At 43.8% G+C, this 19,732-nt stretch overlaps 2 long non-coding RNA genes across 2 annotated transcripts in view; one reads left to right on the forward strand and one right to left on the reverse strand.

The window, feature by feature from the left end:
• The window catches only part of LOC129658857 (uncharacterized), a 442,729-nt gene that overhangs the window by 288,881 nt on the left and 134,116 nt on the right, over positions 1 to 19,732 (reverse strand). The window lies entirely within an intron of this gene.
• On the forward strand, positions 11,365 to 15,004 carry LOC129658859 (uncharacterized). The gene is made up of 3 exons (XR_008717543.1): positions 11,365 to 11,583; positions 11,730 to 11,914; positions 14,530 to 15,004. It is a non-coding gene; the product is annotated as an uncharacterized LOC129658859 (long non-coding RNA).

Genomic DNA, 19,732 nt, shown 5'->3' on the forward strand with positions numbered 1-19,732 from the left:
CATGAAACATTATTATTTTAAGGTAGCAGGGAAGCAGCACTGCTTGCTGCATAATGGTGCTGTAGCTCTTGTTGCCAAGAAGGAATCAAAGAAATGGACAGTGGCTAATGTGGGAAATCACAGCAGAGAGAAAGAAACATGCAGAGACACAGAGACAGAGAGGCAGGGGAGGAAAGGGGAGAAGGAGAAACAGACACAGGCAGAGGGAAAGACACTGAGAGACAAAAAACCTGGAGAGAGATCTTCCCAGAAATGCTAGAATTGCCATGAAAAGCTTTAAAAAAGCATGACATAGCTGTTGCTAGGGAGCTGAGAGGAGAGCAGACAGACACGCCATCCACCAAAGATGTTTAATATAAACCTGAACGTCTTTGTTTGCATCCTCTCTTCAGTGAGGAGACAGGATAAAGGAGGGAAAGAAATATGGAGAAGCAGTCTTCCTACACAATTTTCACAGCACAGTCTACAGCACATTCTGTGTTGCAGGTATGCCTGAGGTCAAAGGGCACGCCTCCCTCCCCAGATTCCAAGGCAAAGGCTATATCCATCCAGCAAGAGGGAATAACCCTTCTCCAGTGCATGATGGCTTTGAGATGTGTAACCCAGGTGTAGTAGGTCCTGCCTCCCTGTCACTGAAGAATGTATCTTGATGGCCTGTGTGGGCAAGCAGGAAATATGGTTTTACTCTTGCTCCGGGTTGAGGTTAAGGAAAAGAATCTGGTGCTGGGAGAAACCAGCAGTGGCCTCACGAGACCCAGCTCCCAGTGAGAATCTGAAGAAGACGATGGGGGGGTCAGCGCTACTCAGAATCGCTGGCCTGCCTATACTAGGGTCCTCCAGAGAGACAGAGCCAACAGAACGTGTATGTGTGGTGGCGGCGGGTGGGGGGGTGTACACATATACTTATGTGACAAAGAGAGACATAGAGAAAGAAATGTATTTTAAGGAATTGGCTAATGCAATTGTGAGGGCTGACAAGTCCAAAGTCTTCAGGACAGGCTGTCAGACTGGAAATTCTGGCAGGGCTCAATGCTACCGTTTTGAGTTCAAACTCCATCAGTTCAGTTCAGTCACTCAGTCATGACTGACTCTTTGTGACCCCATGGACTGCAGCATACCAGGCCTCTCTGTCCATCAAAAACTCCCAGAGTTTACTCAAACTCATGTCCATCGAGTCGGTGATGCCATCCAAGTTTCTCATCCTTTGTCATCCCCTTCTCCTCCTGCCCTCAATCTTTTGCAGCATCGGGGTCTTTTCAAATGAGTCAGCTCTTTGCATCAGGTGGCCAAAGTATTGGAGTTTCAGCTTCAACATCAGTCCTTCCAGTGAATAACTTTTCTTCCAAGGAGTAAGCATCTTTTAATTTCATGGCTGCAGTCACCATCTGCAGTGATTTTGGAGCCCCCCAAAATAAAGTCTGACACTGTTTCCCCATCTATTTGCCATGAAGTGATGGGACCAGATGCCATGATCTTAGTTTTCTGAATGTTGAGCTTTAAGCCAACTTTTTCACTCTCCTCTTTCACTTTCATCAAGAGGCTCTTTAGTTCTTCACTTTCTGCCATAAGGGTGGTGTCATCTGCATATCTGAGGTTATTGATATTTCTCCCGGCAATCTTGATTCCAGCTTATGCTTCATCCAGCCCAGTGTTTCTCATGATGTACTTTGCATATAAGTTAAATAAGCAGGGTGACAATATACAGCTTTGACGTACTCCTTTCCCAATTTGGAACCAGTTTGTTTTCCATGTCCAGTTCTAACTGTTGCTTCCTGACCTGTATACAGATTTCTCAAGAGGTAGGTCAGGTGGTCTGGTATTCCCATCTCTTAAAGATTTTTCCACAGTTTATTGTGATCCACACAGTCAAAAGGCTTTGGCTTAATCAATCAAGAAGAAATGGATGTTTTTCTGGAACTCTCTTGCTTTTTCGATGATCCAACAGATGTTGGCAATTTGATCTCTGGTTCCTCTGCCTTTTCTAAAACCAGCTTGAACATCTGGAAGTTCATGGTTCATGTACTGTTGAAACCTGGCTTGGAGAATTTTGAGTATTACTTTACTAGCATGTGAGATGAGTGCAATTGTGCGGTAGTTTGAGCATTCTTTGGCATTGCCTTTCTTTTGAATTGGAATGAAAACTGACCTTTTCCAGTCCTGTGGCCACTGCTGAGTTTTCCAAATTTGCTGGCATATTGAGTGCAGCACTTTCACAACATCATCTTTCAGGATTTGAAATAGGTCAACTGGAATTCCATTACCTCCACTAGCTTTGTTCATAGTGATGCTTCCAAAGGCCCACTTGACTTTGCATTCCAGGATGTCTGGCTCTAGGTGAGTGATCACACCATTGTGATTATCTGGGTCATGAAGATCTTTTTTGTACAATTCTTCTGTGTATTCTTGCCACCTCTTCTTAATATCTTCTGCTTCTGTTAGGTCCATACCATTTCTGTCCTTTATTGAGCCCATCTTTGCCTGAAATGTTCCCTTGGTATCTCTGATTTTCTTGAATAGATGTCTAGTCTTTCCCATTCTACTGTTTTCCTCTATTTCTTTTTCTTGGGGATGGTCTTGATCCCTGTCTCCTGTACAATGTCATGAACCTCTGTTAAAGGCAATCAGGAGGCAGAATTGTTTCCTCTTCTGGTGACCTCAGCCTTTTATCCTAAGGCCTTCAATTGACTGGATGAGGTTCACCAACATTATGGAGGGTGATCTAATTTACTCAACGTCTACTGACTTAAATGTTGTGTGCTGCATGCTAAGTCACTTCAGCCTTGTCCAACTCTTTGTGACCCTTTGGACTGTAGCCCACCAGGTGCCTCTGTCCATGGGATTCTCCAGGCAAGAATGTTGGAGGGGTTGTCATTCCCTCCTCCAAGGGATCATCCCAATAATCACCTCTAAAAAAAATCCCTCCACAGCAACATGTGAACAGATGCTTGACCAAACAACTGGGCCCCACAGCCTAGTCAGACTGATGCATAAAATTAACGATCGCACAGCTCTATAAGACAACTGGGATAAATGCAGCCCTCCAGTCACTGAGCCAGTGGATCAAAGGTTCAGAGGTCTGAAGTAGGCAGATCTCCACATTGGAGCAACTGTGAGAAGCTGGGACCTTTATCTAGTACAGTTTTTGCTTTGTACTATCCCAAGAAAATTCCTTCCAAATTGGGTCTTTGAAAGGAGGCTCCTCGAAGGAATCTGTCCCTGTTGTGAACTCACTCCCTCTCTCTCATCCAGACCCTCTATAAGCCACACATTCCCTTACCAAGTTCCCCAGCTGGTTGCACAATCCACCACCACTGGAAACTTCTCCCCATCCCCACATACACCCCTTGGCCCATCTTTTGTCTGCCCTCTATATTCAGTTCAGTTCAGTTCAGTCACTCAGTCATGTCCGACTCTTTGTGACCCCATGAATCGCAGCACACCAGGCCTCCCTGTCCATTACCAACTCCCGGAGTTCACTCAGACTCATGTCCATCAAGTCAGTAATGCCATCCAGCCATCTCATCCTCTGTTGTCCCCTTCTCCTCCTGCCCCCAATCCCTCCCAGCATCAGAGTCTTTTCTAATGAGTCAACTCTTCGCATGAGGTAGCCAAAGTACTGGAATTTCAGCTTTAGCATTATTCCTTCCAAAGAAATCCCAGGGCTGATCTCCTTCAGAATGGACTGGTTGGATCTCCAAGGTGCCGGGGTCCAGCCCCGGCTGATCCTGGGTATTCGAAGAAGAGACGGCGTAGGCGAGGATCAGGAAACAACTGCTTAATTAAACATTAATTAAGGATATAAAGAGTAATAGAATGAGGATAGCTCAGTAGGAAAATTCAGTGGAGAAAAGAGGCTGAGTAGCTTGGTTTATGCGGGAGACCAATAAAACTTCAAGACAAGAAGTTTGCGCCACTTACGTAGGCCGCAGGCGTCCTTCCGTTCTCCCGAAGGAGAGGAGACACTGAGGCCTCCCCAGTCGGATCTTAGAAGCCCAGGCATAATTAGCAAGCATGGCGGGTTCCGCGCTCCAGATGGAGACTCAGCCAGAATTTGAGAGAGAGAGCAACATGGGGAGACCAAGTTTCAGTGAACAAGGCCCGCACTTTATTTTCCAAAGTAGTTTTTATACCTTAAGTTGTGCATAGAGGATAATGGGGGAAGGGGTGGAGTCATGCAAGGACAGCAGTTCCTGGTCCTAATCGAAGCCAGGCTTTCAAACTTATCATATGCAAAAGTTCAGGTGAATTACATCATCTTCTGGCCAGGAGGCCTGTTAACATTTTAAGAAACTTATTTTTCTCTAAAGATGATTATTCCAAAGTCAGGCACCAGCCTCCAAAAAAGCACTGGACAAAGCTGCATTCCTATAGGGCAAAGGTGAGGTGGGCTCAATCAAGAAAAGAATTAACTCAAGGGTCCACGGTTACAAACATTGAGGCTACTACTTACATTTCTATACACCCATTATATCAATCAATACACTGCCAAGGACACAGTATGTAAGGGGTATGGAGACTTAGCAGCAAACATTGGCCCAATAAGTGAAAAACCCTTCACCAATACAATTTCTAATCAATCTTTTAACTACTCAAAAGAATCTGTGTTTAGACAGTTTAGAACATCTCCTGCCTCTCACAGTTGGGAGGCTCTGAACAATCACATGTGGCCGGAAAAACCTATTCAGGCAGGCTAGAGGATTTCCAAAGGAGTTTGTAGGTTGAAACACTGTCACACCCAGGAATTATTAACTGGACCTGTAAGCTAACTCTTTTTTCAGAGAGGTAGTGGGGGACAGCTCCCCGTAAAGTCAGAGGTGTAGGTGAAAGCACAAAGCAGAAAGTAGGCAGACTCTGGTTTTGGGGGTAGATGCTCAAGAATTTCCAGGGGGACTCCTGAGGCTTGATCCCGCCTTTGCGTATGCCGGGCCTCCTTCCTCATGACCTTTGCCACGGGCGGAGTGCCTCATGCTGGCTCCCAGCAGTGATAGAATTCTAGTTGAGCTATTTCAGATCCTGAAAGATGATGCTGTGGAAAGTGCTGCACTCAATATGCAATTTGCAATATGCACTCAATATGCAATATGCCAGCTCCCGGCACCAAGGGACTCTGCATTATTCCTTCTAAAGAAATCCCAGGGCTGATCTCCTTCAGAATGGACTGGTTGGATCTCCTTGCAGTCCAAGGGACTCTCAAGGGTCTTCTCCAACACCACAATTCAAAAGCATCAATTCTTTGGCACTCAGCCTCCTTCACAGTCCAACTCTCACATCCATACATGACCACAGGAAAAACCATAGCCTTGACTAGACGGACCTTTGTTGGCAAAGTGATGTCTCTGCTTTTGAATATGCTATCTAGGTTGGACATAACTTTCCTTCCAAGGAGTAAGCGTCTCACAACCTGGCCTGACATTCACTGAGCTCTCTTCTGCCCACTGTGGGCTCCAGAAGGGCTGAAGGAGTCAACTCTACTGCTCTGAAGAAAAGCATATACAAGTGTCCCGATTCTTGCTCGGTCTCTCCCAAAGTGAAAACTTCAGCTTTTTATCAAACACGTAGGGTTGTGAGATTTAGACAGAAGAAAAGTCAATGACATTTGAATTTTAGATAACCAGGAGATAATTTTTTAATAAATACATCCCCTATTGGGGACATATATTACAAAGTTATTCATTGTTGATCTGAAATTGATACCTAATTAAATTTGAATTTTAGATCAAGAACAAATAATTTTTAGTACAAATAGGTCCTGTGTAATATTTGGAGGATACTTATACAAAAAAAAAATATTCTTTGTTGATCTGAAATTCAAATTTAACCAGGCAAGGTATATTTTATCTGGCAGTCCTGTAAGATGACCTAAAATATAAGGATACTCCTCCAACTCATGGAGTGGTTTTCTTCCCTCAGAGATGACACATGTTGATTTCCTGTCTGGGAACAGATATTATTCCACAGGTGAGGCTTTGAGTCTCACTCCCTCTGTAAAAATAGCTTCTGACCACCTCACCTCCCAATACCAGCTGCCCCAGAGTGATGGGGCCACTCCAGCTTTTTCCTTCCTCTTAATCAGAGTAGGGTGGAAGAAAGGAAAATATGTCCTGTTTAGGAGGATGTATTTTCAGAGAAAGAATCACTGACATCCCTACTCATCTGGTTTAATACTGTAGTGCATCTGTGCTAAATCATTTCAGTCGTATCTGACTCTTTGCGACCCCGTGGATTGTCGCCCATCAGCCTCCTCTGTCCATGGGATTCTCCAGGCAAGAATACTGGAGTGGGTTGCCATGCCCTGTTCCAGGGGATCTTCCTGACCCAGGGATTGAGCCTGTGTCTCTAATATCTCCTGAGTGGCAGGTGGGTTCATTACTGCTAGCACCACCAAGGAAGCCCCCCAAGACCTGAGAGTCATCCTCAACTCTGTCTTTCCTTTGGTTCATCTTTCCAGAGCTTTACTCACAATATTTTTTTTTCGTGTATGTGCCCTCTCCCTTTCATCACAGATACCCTCCTAATCCACATTCATTATTGTTCACTTAGGTGACAACATGAACTTCTGAATTTCTTTCCCCGCCAGTAGTGGCCTTCTTCTGCAGCTCATCAACTACACTCTCTGTTCTGAAGTCCAGTGCCACCATCAACACCCAAATACTCCCAAGGCTCAAAAACATTCTGTTTCCAGAATGGCTGCCAAATGAAGTCATATATTTTGGCTTACATCAAGTCCAAACAGTAAGGCCATATATCAAGTCCCTCAAGCAACTGACTTTAAACCAGGGGTCACCTACTTCTTCTGTAAAAAGCTAGATGGCACCTTCCTTTGGCTTTAAGGGCTATACAGTCTCTGTCCCAGTCACTAAACTCTGCTATTGTTGTGTGAAAGCAGCCATAGATGACACATCAATAAGTGACCCTGGCTGAGTTCCAATACAACTTCATTTATTAAAACAGGAAGAGCGGACAGATTTGGCCCATAGGCTTCAGTTTGGTGACTCCTTCTCTAGCTGCCAAGTCAAAGCTGTTCTCCGAGTCCCAGCTCAAGGGTCACACTCTCGGTAAAGCTCTCCCTGACCCACCCAGTTTGAAGTGACTCTTTCACTCATACAACACTTTATGCCTCTTTTATGCCCAGACCCACACTCTGCCTTGTTTAGAGTCCATGTCTCAGCTCTCTATTGACTTGCTTGGCATCCCAAAAGCTGTGTCCTATGCACAGAGCAGATGTTCAGTAAGACAGTATTGGTGCGGGGCCTCCCTGGTGGCTCAGTGGTAAAGAATCCACCGGCCAGTCAGGAGACATGGTCTGGGAAGATCCCACACGCTGTGGAGCAACTAAGTCTGTGCACCACACCTGCTGAGGCCTGCTCTAAAGCCTGGCAGTGCCACATGAGAAGCCACTGCAATGAGAAGACCACACACCACAACTGAAGAGTGGCCCGCACCCACTACAACTAGAGCAAGCCCAGGCAGCAACGAAGACCCAGCGCAGCCAAAAAAAAAAAAATTAAAAAAAAGTTGGTGGGACGAATCATCAAAAGTAAGTGGAGTGAGTCTAGAGAAATGGCAGAGCCTTGACCAACCACAGCTTCCTCCTTCTCCTCCACAAAAAGTGTGAGTATCCTTGAAGATCGTGGAACAACACCAAATGCTTCTGGAGAAACTCGGCTTCTAGGCCAGTCAGCAATCATTTAAAATACACAGAAGCCTGCCCATCAAAAATAAACTAGCTAAGCATTCAATTCCCCAACCAGAAAGGTTGGTATGGCAAATGGATTTGTGCTGAAACCATTTGCCTTTATCAAACACACCAAGCCTTAAAAGAAATAGTTTCAGCTGATCTGAACTTGCCAACACGACCCTCCAAAATCCATCCCTGCAGAGAACCTTGTTACCTACTTCCACGTGACTCCAAACCACCCGAGGCTTGCAAAGCAGGATGAGAAACAGCCAGGCCCTGCGTACCTCAGAGAGAGGGTTTCAGAGCAGGGAAGAATGAATGGAAGAAAAAAGCAATAATGCAAACATTTCTCCAGCCAAATTACTGGGAAAGTTAAAGATTATTTTAAAGTTAGCTATCACTGAAAATTGCAGGGTTTCCCTGGTGGCTCAGCTGGTAAAGAACTCGCCTGCCAATGCAGGAGATGCAAGAGACAAAGGTTTGATCTCTAGGTCAGGAAGATCCCCTTGAGAAGGAAAAGGCAACCTGCTCCAGCATTCTTGACGGGAAAACTTCATGGACAGGGAAGCTTGGCAGGCTACGGTCCATGGGGTCCCAAAGAGTTAGACACGACTTGGCACACAGGTGCTCATCACTGAAAATTGCAACCAAATTTATTTCTCTGGTTCTTTAGTATTTTTGTCATTTCTTGGACTTAGGGTGGCTTATTAATGGTACTACATACTTGGGCTTCCCTGATAGTTCAGTTGGTAAAGAATCTACCTGCAATGCAGGAGACACTGGTTCAATTCCTGGGTCAGGAAGATCTGCTGGAGAAGGGATAGGCTACCCACTCCAGTATTCCAGCCTAGAGAATCCCATGGATTGTACAGTCCATGGGGTCACAAAGAGTTGGACATGACTGAGCAACTCGCACTTCACTTCACATACTTGATTTGGCCTCTCTAATCACTTTAGGTGCTTGTCATGTCTTCTTAATTAATCTGTAGGCTTCTGAAGAAAAGGGTAACATTTTCTGTTCTTGCACAACTCCTCGATCATTATATTACCAGGGCCACAGCAAATGCTCAATAAGCACACAATAAACAAACTAGAATGTGAAATAAGTGGGCCTTAGGAAGCATCACTATGAACAAAGCTAGTGGAGGTGATGGAATTCCAGTTGAGCTATTTCAGATCCTAAAAGACGATGCTGTGAAAGTGCCGCACTCAATATGCCAGCAAATTTGGAAAACTCAGCAGTGGCCACAGGACTGGAAAAGGTCAGTTTTCATTCCAATCCCAAAGAAAGGCAATGCCAAAGAATGCTCAAACTACCGCACAATTGCACTCATCTCACATGCTAGTTGGAGAAGGCAATGGCACCCCACTCCAGTACTCTTGCCTGGAAAATCCCATGGATGGAGGAGCCTGGTAGGCTGCGGTCCATGGGGTTGCTAAGAGTCAGACACGACTGAGCGACTTCACTTTCACTTTTCACTTTTTTTTTTTCACTTTTCACTTTCATGCATTAGAGAAGGAAATGGCAACCCACTCCAGAACTCTTGCCTGGAGAATCCCAGGGACAGGGGACCCTGGTGAGCTGCCATTTCTGGGGTCGCACAGAGTTGGACATGACTGAAGCGACTTAGCAGCAGCAGCAGCACATGCTAGTAAAGTAATATTCAAAATTCTCCAAGCCAGGTTTCAACAGTACATGAACCATGAACTTCCAGATGTTCAAGCTAGTTTTCGAAAAGGCAGAGGAACCAGAGATCAAATTGCCAACATCCGCTGGATCATCCAAAAAGCAAGAGAGTTCCAGAAAAACATCTATTTCTGCTTGATTGACTAAGCTAAAGCCTTTGACTGTGTGAATCACAATAAACTATGGAAAATTCTGAAAGAGATGGGAATACCAGACCACTTGACCTACCTCTTGAGAAATCTGTATGTAGGTCAGGAAGCAACAGTTAGAACTGGACCTGGAACAACAGACTGGTTCCAAATTGGGAATGGAGTACGTCAAGGCTGTATATTGTCACCTTGCTTATTTAACTCATATGCAAAGTACATCATGAGAAATGCTGGGTTGGATGAAGCACAAGCTGGAATCAGGATTGCCAGGAGAAATATCAATAACCTCAGATATGCAGATGACACCACCCTTGTGGCAGAAAGCGAAAAACTAAAGAGCCTCTTGATGAAAGTGAAAGTGGAGAGTGAAAAAGTTGGCTTAAAGCTCAACATTCAGAAAACTAAGATCATGGCATCTGGTCCCATCACTTCATGGCAAATAGATGGAGAAACAGTGGAAACAATGACAGATTTTATGTTTTGGGGCTCCAAAATCACTGCAGATGGTGATTGCAGCCATGAAATTAAAAGACACACTCCTTGGGAGAAAAATTATGACCAACCTAGACAGCATATTAAAAAGCAGAGGCATTACTTTGCCAACAAAGCTCCATCTAGTCAAGGTTATGGTTTTTCCAGTAGTCATGTATGGATGTGAGAGTTGGACTATAAAGAAAGCTGAGCGCCCAAGAATTGATGCTTTTGAACTGTGGTGTTGGAGAAGACTCTTGAGCATCCCTTGGACTGCAAGGAGATCCAACCAGTCCATTCTAAAGGAGATCAGTCCTGAGTGTTCATTGGAAGGACTGATGTTGACACTGAAACTCCAATATTGGCCACTTGATGCAAAGAACTGACTCACTGGAAAAGACCCTGATGCTGTGAAAGATTGAGGGGAAGGAGAAGGGAACGACAGAGGATGAGATGGTTGGATGGCATCACTGACTCAATGGACATGAGTTTGAGCAAACTCCGAGAGTTGGTAATGAACAGGGAGGCCTCGCATGCTGCAGTCCATGGGGTCGCAAAGAATTGGACACAATTGAGCAACTGAACTGAACTGAACTGAAACAAATTGACTCAATGGACACGAATTTGAGCAAACTCCAGGACATAGTGGAGGACAGAGGAACCTGGTATGCTGCAGTCCATGGAGTTGCCAAGAGTGGACATAGCAACTCAGTAACAACAACAACAAAACGTGAATATATGGGGTATATTAACCTTGCACAGTTCTTTTTGGCTTAAGTAACTTAAGGTCATTTTTATAAATTCCCTTCTTCTGTTAAAATCCTGATCCTATCACTTTTTCACCACCAATTAGCACTATTTCAAGACCTTTGACATTTTCGTAACAATAAGAAAGAAAACCCAAAATTTTGGTTGCACGTCTGTTTTACTAGATTTAGAAGTTCTTGGGCGGCAGGACGCAAGCCACTGGCACTGGGACAGAGGAAAGGCAGAACTTTTTGTTATTTTTGCCAAAGTTGAAAAGCCTGCCAGGCAGAGCCATGCTGAGAGCCACACCTGGGGGCAGGGGGTGGGGGTGGGTGGAGCAGCTGGTAAATGGCAAGCAGGGTGAGGGGTTAACTAGCTTTAGCAGGCTCCCTGTGAATTGGCTGCTTTGCATAATTACAGGTTCCGGGATTGAGGGGCTGTTTTCAGTTGTCTGGTACCTGGCCTTGGGGCAATTAGGGCTGCCGCGTAGACACCAGGAGCTATCAGTTCCTTAGAGAAGTCACTGGGGATGTGGTCTCAGTCAGCTGCTCAAAAAGAGGAATGACCAGCCTCCAGCCAGAGCCTCAGAACTGGATCAAGACAGTCTTTTAAAAAAAAAAAAAAAAAAGGATATTACATGCTACAACCAAAGTCACTGACAACACCCGCATCTGTGTTTCCTGAAAGCAGGAGCCTGCCTGTGCGATTCTCCCTGTCACTGTACCCCAAGGCCCAGCATGTCAAAGGCTCACACATTTTCTCAAGGAAACTGAATGAATCCAGATTTTCCCTCCTACAAGAGGGCAGAAAGATACCCCACTGAGACTGCTGGCCTGGATTCTACACTTTCAGTAGGTATTGAGACTTGCACTGCAGGGGGCAAAAAAAGGTAGTAAATCTATATTTGGGGGAGGGGGAGGATGTGAATAAGGTCAATACCAGTCTGTCAAAAGAGGACATCGTAACTTGAAATGTTTTCGTTTTATCAAAATGACAGACATAAATCAAACAGATCACTGTTTATTGTACTAATCATGTCTGAGAGCCAAGTGACGTCTGGGGAGAAGAGAAATGGGAATGAGAGAAACAGAAATTGACTACATTTCAAACTGAGCTAGATTTCAATGGTTCTACTGTGGGATAGAAGATAAGAAAGCTTCAAAAACCAAGAAGAAATGAAAGGTAAGAAACGACACTGGATAACAGAAGCTCATGAGCTCTGGAAAGAGAATTGGTTTTACAAGATCACCTAACATGAGGGGCATTTGGAAGGGTTATTGTCATCGATTGGCAGAGAAGAATGGAAAGAAAATATATCTAGATTTAGCTTGTGTGCTTAGCCGCTCAGTCAAGTCCGACTTTGTGACTCCATGGACTGTAGCTCACCAGGCTTCTCTGTCATGAGGATTCTCCAGGCAAAAATACTAGAGTGGATTGCCATGCCCTCCTTCAAGGGATCTCCCCAAGCCTGGGATCAAACCCAGGTCTTCTGCATTGCAGGTGGATTCTTTACCATCTGAGCCACCAGAGAAGCCCAGATTTAGCTTAGATAAAATAAATAGGAAATAATGTCTTGGGACTGTAGAAAATTAATCATTAGTCCAAAGAATGTAAGAAAACAGACTTAAAGAAATGATATTACACCACTACAGTGTTTCTACAGGAAGTAACACAGGATGAGGCCTTCATGATAAACTCGAGAAAGCTTTAGAAAACTCCAAGGACAGTTTCTTCATCTCATGACCAATCAAACTCTTTATAATGTTAATATATCTTGGGAACTTCCAAGAACAAAGTGAGGTGGGTCTTGGCTACAGAACCTTCTTTGCATGGAGCATTCATATGACTCATGTTCCATAGAACACTCTGTGATAAAGCCTGAGAGTTGGACTAAAAAACTGAGCACCAAGAATTGATGCTTTTGAACTGTGGTGTTGGAGAAGACTCTTGAGAGTCCCTTGGACTGCAAGGAGATCCAACCAGTCCATCCAAAAGAAATCAGTCCTGAATATTCATTGGAAGGACTGATGCTGAAGCTGAAACTCCAATACTTTGGCCACCTGATGCAAAGAACTGACTCATTGGAAAAGACTCTGATGCTGGGAAAGATAGAAGGCAGGAGGAGAAGGGGATGACAGAGGATGAGATGGTTGGATGGCATCACTCGACGGACTCGATGGACATGAGTTTGAGCAAGCTCCAAGAGTTGGTGATGGACAGGGAAGCCTAGCGTACTGCAGTCCATGGGGGTGCAAAGAGTCAGACCCAACTGAGTGACTAAACTGAACTGAACGTGATTTTTGTTTTCTTCCAGTGTTATTTGCATAGCAACAGAAGTTATTTTACCCTGTCACAATTTAAGCCACAACATTCCAGAACACACAGTGCCACCCCATCTCTTAGGGACTAACTAGAAAATTTTCCTCTTGCCTAAAATAAGTATCTATGTCCTTTGAGAAAATACATCTGGTCCCTCTATGACAATCTTGGGAGAGATTAAACATATACAATAACATCCACTCTCCTTAGTGCTGAAGATAAAAATTAAAATAAAAATTAAAAAGATCTGAAGTGGGACATAGTGAATGCTAAGAGAACTTCAGATTGATCCTAATGTTAACCATTGTTCCATTATGTTCCTGTAAATCTACTTAATTAAAAACCTAGAAAAAATCAATTTAAACCCTGGACCCAAAGCAGCAAGCTAAGTAACATTAGCAACTAGAATCTCCATTTCTGCAAAGTCTGCAAAATTTGGCAGTGACTTCTGTTGAACGAGCATCCGATTAGGACATCAAAAGTGTCAAATATCAGCACTTCACTGCATAGCTTGACATGTCAAACAGAGGCAAAAGCTGTAGTAGGCATTCTAGGAACAATAGAATGTGATGGACAGGTTTTCGCCCAGTGATTCTGAAAAAACTGGTTTCTCTCTCTTTTTTTCACTGTAAACCTCTTTGCAAGAGCTTGTGATTCTGGTGCTCTGTGGGGCAGTTGTTTATTGACATTTTGAATGCTGTAAGGTCATTTTATGATGACTTTCAAGAAACTACTGGCATTACTTTTGTTTATTTAGATTTCCATTCAATATCTATATGTTTATATGAGTCATAAACACACAGCCATGGAAGCTCCTCTGAGATCACTACTGTTACTGGAACACAGACCCAAGGAAGTCGGTGGCCTTCAATAACACCTCCAACAAGGGCTCCTTTATTGAAATCTTGACCGCAGAGCATGTGCTAGGTCTTTCGTCCCCTGGCTTGCTCAGTTCTGTCCTAATAACTAAGCAACCAAGACAGCCTAGTCAATCAGGCAGCTTGTAAATTGCTTTCAATGGCAAAGGAAATAGACTGATGGTCACACAGTCACAGGCATCAAGCTGGCATCCTGGGCTCATGTATTGCCATAGTCTCAGTGAACTCAAACCTAGGGAACCACACGTGTAGAAAACTCAGACACACTAGAATACCAGGCAGCAAAATTATAAACAGCATTCCCAAAGGGGCAAAGAAACGGAAACTGCTTTGCTTTCCTATAAGTGGAACAATCACACTTTACACCTGTTGTTCCAGTGTACCAACTGCCCTAACATTTCCCTCAGATTTTTTATTTTTTAATAAGGAAGTGTTAATAGCTGCATTGGTAGACTTCTACTTTGTATTGCTGCTTCTGACATGGTCTTAGCTAGCACTGTGGGAGATGTATGCAGGATAAACAGATATTTTACTTTAACATGTGATCAACTCTAAAAAACGTCCAGCAATAACCCATGTCTCTTTCCTCTTTTTTTCCAGACCCAGTGTAACAAGTTCCTCTCTTTTTGAAAACCGCACACTCAGCACCTGCTGGTAAACACAGTGCCCTCAGGCAAGAGAGAGCTCAGGAAGTTCATTTCTTGCAGTTGCAGAGGTGATTGAGAAGCCCGGGCTCAATATCCCTGCCTCCATCGTTGGGCCAATTGTGGTCTGGCCACACCCACACCTTTCCAAATGCGTGTAGCCACTGAGCCATCAGTTGGTGAGATCTGTAGAAATTTGAGACTTCATTGGCCAGGTGAGAAACATAAATGGAAACTAGAGGCCTCGCCGTCTGATCATAGAGCTTACAGAGAGCAGCCTGAAGACTGTCATTACACAGTGTTGTGATTCACTATGTGATGTATACAGGGTTCCCGGTGACTCAGATGGTAGAGAGTCCGCCTACAATGCAGGAGACCTGGGTTCAATGCCTGGATTGGGAAGGTAACCTGGAGAAAGGAATGGCAGCCCACTCCAGTATTCTTGCCTGGAGAATTCCATGGACAGAGGAGCCTGGCAGGCTACAGTCCATGGGGTCACAAAGAATTGAACATGACTGAGTGACTAACGCTTCCACACCCATAAGGTGTATATACATATATCAGTAGCTATTTTCATTTAGTAAAGCTGTTGTGTTTTGCAATAAATTTTTTCAGCAGCAGAGAACTCAAAAAAGCCAAAAGCACATATTCAGCAAAAAGTTAAGCTCTGAATTTGATTTCACAAGAAAGTTGACCATGAGTATGAAATTTATAAGGAATATTTAACAACACAGTTTACCATCTATCATGACGGTTAAGTGATACCACTGCCCACATGAAAACCAGAACACAACTCTTTGGAAGAAGCACAAGCATCTCTTCCCAAAGTTAGAAGTTTCTTTAACACTATCTCAAAAAATGACTGTTGAACATATGTGCCTACCAAAAGAGTGTTTACAGATCTCTCAGTGAAGCATGACTTTTCACTTACCTCCAATGATTGTTCTTCTTCATTAACTTCACCCACTTTGGATTCCAAGTTTCCTTCTGGACACATGAAAAGTGAAGTAGTAACTCCATTATCAGAAGAACTGCACAAACAGTTGAATGAGGCCAGTTTTATTCCGGTGTCCTCAGTTCAGTTCAGTTCAGTCACTCAGTCGTGTCCGACCCACGGACTGCACCACACCAGGCCTCCCTGTCCATCACCAACTCCCGGATTTTACTCAAACTCATGTCCATTAAGTCAGTGAGGCCATACAACCATCTCATCCTCTGTCGTCGCCTTTTCCTCCTGACTTCAACCTTTCCCAGCATCGGGGTCTTATCCAATGAGTCAGTTCTTTGCATCAGGTGGCCAAAGTATTGGAGTTTCAGCTTTAGCCTCAGTACTTCCAATGAATATTCAGGACTGATTTCCTTTAGGATGGACTGGTTAGATCTACTTGCAGTCCAAGGAACTCTCAAGAGTCTTCTCCAATACCACAGTTCAAAAGCATCAATTCTTTGGCGCTCAGCTTTCTTTATAGTCCAACTCTCACATCCATACACGACTACTGGAAAAACCATAGCCTTGACTAGATGGACCTTTGTTGGCAAAGTAATGTGTCTGATTTTTTTTTTAATTTATTTATTTTTTATTGAAGGATAGTTGCTTTACAGAATTTTGCTGTTTTCTGTCAAACCTCAACATGAATCTGCCTCTGCTTTTTAATATGCTACCTAGGTAGGTCATAACTTTTCTTCCAAGGAGAAAGTGTCTTTTAATTTCATGGCTGCAGTCACTATCTGCAGTGATTTTGGAGCCCTAAAATATAAAGTCTCTCACTGCTTCCATTGCTTCCCCATCTATTTGCCATGAAGTAATGAGACCAGATGCCATGATTTTAGTTTTCTGAATGTTGAGCTTTAAGCCAACTTTTTCACTCTCCTCTTTCACTTTCATCAAGAGGCTCTTTAGTTCTTCTTCGCTTTCTGCCACAAGGGTGGTGTCATCTGCATATCTGAGGTTATGATATTTCTCCCGGCAATTTTGATTTCAGCTTGTGCTTCTTCCAGCCCAGCGTTTCTCATGATGTACTCTGCATAGAAGTTAAATAAGCAGGGTGACAATATACAGCCTTGATGTACTCCTTTTCCTATTTGGAACCAGTCGTTGTTCCATGTCCAGTTCTAACTGTTGCTTCCTGACCTGCATACAGATTTCTCAAGAGACAGGTCAAGTGATCTGGTATTCCCATCTCTTGAAGAATTTTCCACAGTTTGTTGTGATCCATACAGTCAAAGGTTTTCAGTTCAGTTCACTCCCTCAGTCATGTCTGAGCTTGCAACCCCATGGACTGGGGCCAGGCCTCCCTGTCCATCACCAACTCCTGGAGTTTACTCAAACTCATGTCCATTGAGTTGGTGATGCCATCCAACCATCTCATCCTCTTTCATCCCCTTCTTTTCCTGCCTTCAATCTTTCCCAGCATCAGGGTCAGGTCAAAGGCTTTGGCATAGTTAATAAGGCAGAAGTAGATGTTTTTCTGGAACTCTCTTGCTTTTTTGATGATCCAACAGATGTTGGCAATTTGGTCTCTGGTTCCTCTGCCTTTTCTAAAACCAGCTTGAACATCTGGAAGTTCATAGTTCACATATTGTTGAAACCTGGCTTGGAGAATTTTGAGCATTACTTTACTACCATGTGAGATGAGTGCAATTGTGCAGTAATTTGAGCATTCTTTGGCATTGCCTTTCTTTGGGATTGGAATGAAAACGGACCTTTTCCAGTCCTGTGGCCTCTGCTGCATTTTCCAAATGTGCTGGCGTATTGAGTGCAGCACGTTCACAGCATCATCTCTTAGGATTTAAAATAAGTCAACTGGAATTCCATCACCTCCACTAGCTTTGTTCGTAGTGATGCTTCCTAAGGCCCACTTGACTTTGCATTCCAGGATGTCCGGCTCTAGGTGAATGATCACACCATTGTGATTATCTGGGTCTTGAAGATCTTTTTTGTCTAGCCAGAGAAAATCAGTTAATACCAATAATGGTTTTTCTTCATTCAACTAATGAAATCAAAATACATCTTTTGAATATTCATTCTGTCAATGAGAAATAGCTGACATTATTGTGAATGCTATGTAAGGCTCACATAAGAAGTTCAATGTTAAATATAAAATTATTTCTTCTGTGGTACAGAGATACAAATTTTAGAGTCTAGTGTGGTGATAAAAATTATGTTCTTGCTAAAATTGAGAAGCACCTGGAGGACAAATGTACATGAAACTGGATGTGGCAAATGTATAATTAATAATTACAGCCTTAAAAACTCCTATATTGCACTAATCAAAACAGAAACTGTCTTTGTCAAAATGTGTAAATATTACACACACACATATGAAAAGGCAGAGTAACTGGATTATCAAACTGTTTATGAGGAAACTAGTGTTCAATTTCATTATAGGCATATACACTGTCTTTGCTGCCTGCCGTCCACATCTGCCCCCAATATTTGCAGAACACACGACAAGAACAGAAATCGAAGCCCACGTGAAAGTGAAGTATGAGTGAGTCAGTCAGTGGTGTCTGACTCTGCAACCCCATGGACTGTAGCCCACCAGGCTCCTCTGTCCACAGAATTCTCCAGGTAAGAATACTGGAGTGGGCAGCCATCCCCATCTCCAAGTTTTCTTCCCAACCTAGGGGTTGAACCAGGGTCTCCTGCAGTGGTTAAGGTTAGGGTTGATTGCATTGATTCTTTAACATCTGAGCCACCAGGGAAGCCCACATAGTTTAAAGCTTTATAAGTTGCAAGTTAACCTACCAAACTGTTAAATATGTTTGATGCTATATACCTTCAATAATAGCCTAAAAAGCCAAATTATAATTTAGTATCCTCAGAGTGCTTGGCATTCCTGCATGGAATGTAGCAATGTGGGAGAAACACCCATTCCTAACCCTTCCTCCTTCCAACTCCCTCTGGCACAACAAGGGCCTCCCAAAACAAGCAAGAACATCCCAGACCAGCCCAAGTTCTGTCAATAGCAGCCCCTCTGCTCATCCCTAAACTGCTGTCCTTTGGTCAATCGAGGCCAGGGGTGCCCATATTGGTGGTAAGTTCCACCCTTGGGAAGATGTACCTGAGGAAGGTCCCTGCCCCAGGCAGCAGGTCAGAGCCATCAGGGCAAGGAAGTCTGGGGTCTTAGCCACCTGGGCACTTGTCTGGGAGAGCATGTCTCTTTGAACCCTCACACCTGAGCTGAGCTGAACAGTTCAGTTCAGTTCAGTCGCTCAGTCGTGTCTGACTCTGCGACCCCATGAATCGCAGCACGCCAGACCTCCCTGTCCATCACCAACACCCAGAGTTCACTGAGACTCACGTCCATTGAGTCAGTGATGCCATCCAGCCATCTCATCCTCTGTCGTTCCCTTCTCTTCCTGCCCCCAATCCCTCCCAGCATCAGAGTCTTTTCCAATGAGTCAACTTTTCGCATGAGGTGGTCAAAGTACTGCAGTTTCAGCTTTAGCATCATTCCTTCCAAAGAAATCCCAGGGCTGATCTCCTTCAGAATGAACTGGTTGGATCCCCTTGCAGTCCAAGGGACTCTCAAGAGTCTTCTCCAACACCACAGTTCAAAAGCATCAATTCTTCGGCACTCAGCTTCCTTTACAGTCCAACTCTCACATCCACATGACCACTGGAAAAACCATAGCCTTGACTAGATGGACCTTTGTTGGCAAAGTAATGTCTCTGCTTTTCAATATGCTATCTAGGTTGGTCATAACTTTCCTTCCAAGGAGTAAGCGTCTTTTAATTTCATGGTTGCGGTCACCATCTGCAGTGATTTTGGAGCCCAGAAAAATTAAGTCTGACACTGTTTCCCCATCTATTTGCCATGAAGTGATGGGACCAGATGCCATGATCTTCATTTTCTGAATGTTGAGCTTTAAGCCAACTTTTTCACTCTCCACTTTCACTTTCATCAAGAGGCTTTTTAGTTCCTCTTCACTTTCTGCCATAAAGGTGAACAAGAGCTGAACAAGAGACCTCTAAATGTAGGACCTCTAAAATGCTGGCAACAGTCCTACCATCTCAGAGTTAGATTTAAGACATTTTCAATTGCATTTTAGAAATGTCTTGAGTTTTAAAGAGCCATTTTGAAAATAAACTTAAGTGCCTAAAAATAGTACTGAAATACACACACATGCACAAAATCATCAAATCCCTGATGCTC

Source organism: Bubalus kerabau, chromosome 8 (assembly GCF_029407905.1).
Source record: "Bubalus kerabau isolate K-KA32 ecotype Philippines breed swamp buffalo chromosome 8, PCC_UOA_SB_1v2, whole genome shotgun sequence".
NCBI classification, from domain to species: Eukaryota; Metazoa; Chordata; class Mammalia; order Artiodactyla; family Bovidae; genus Bubalus; species Bubalus kerabau.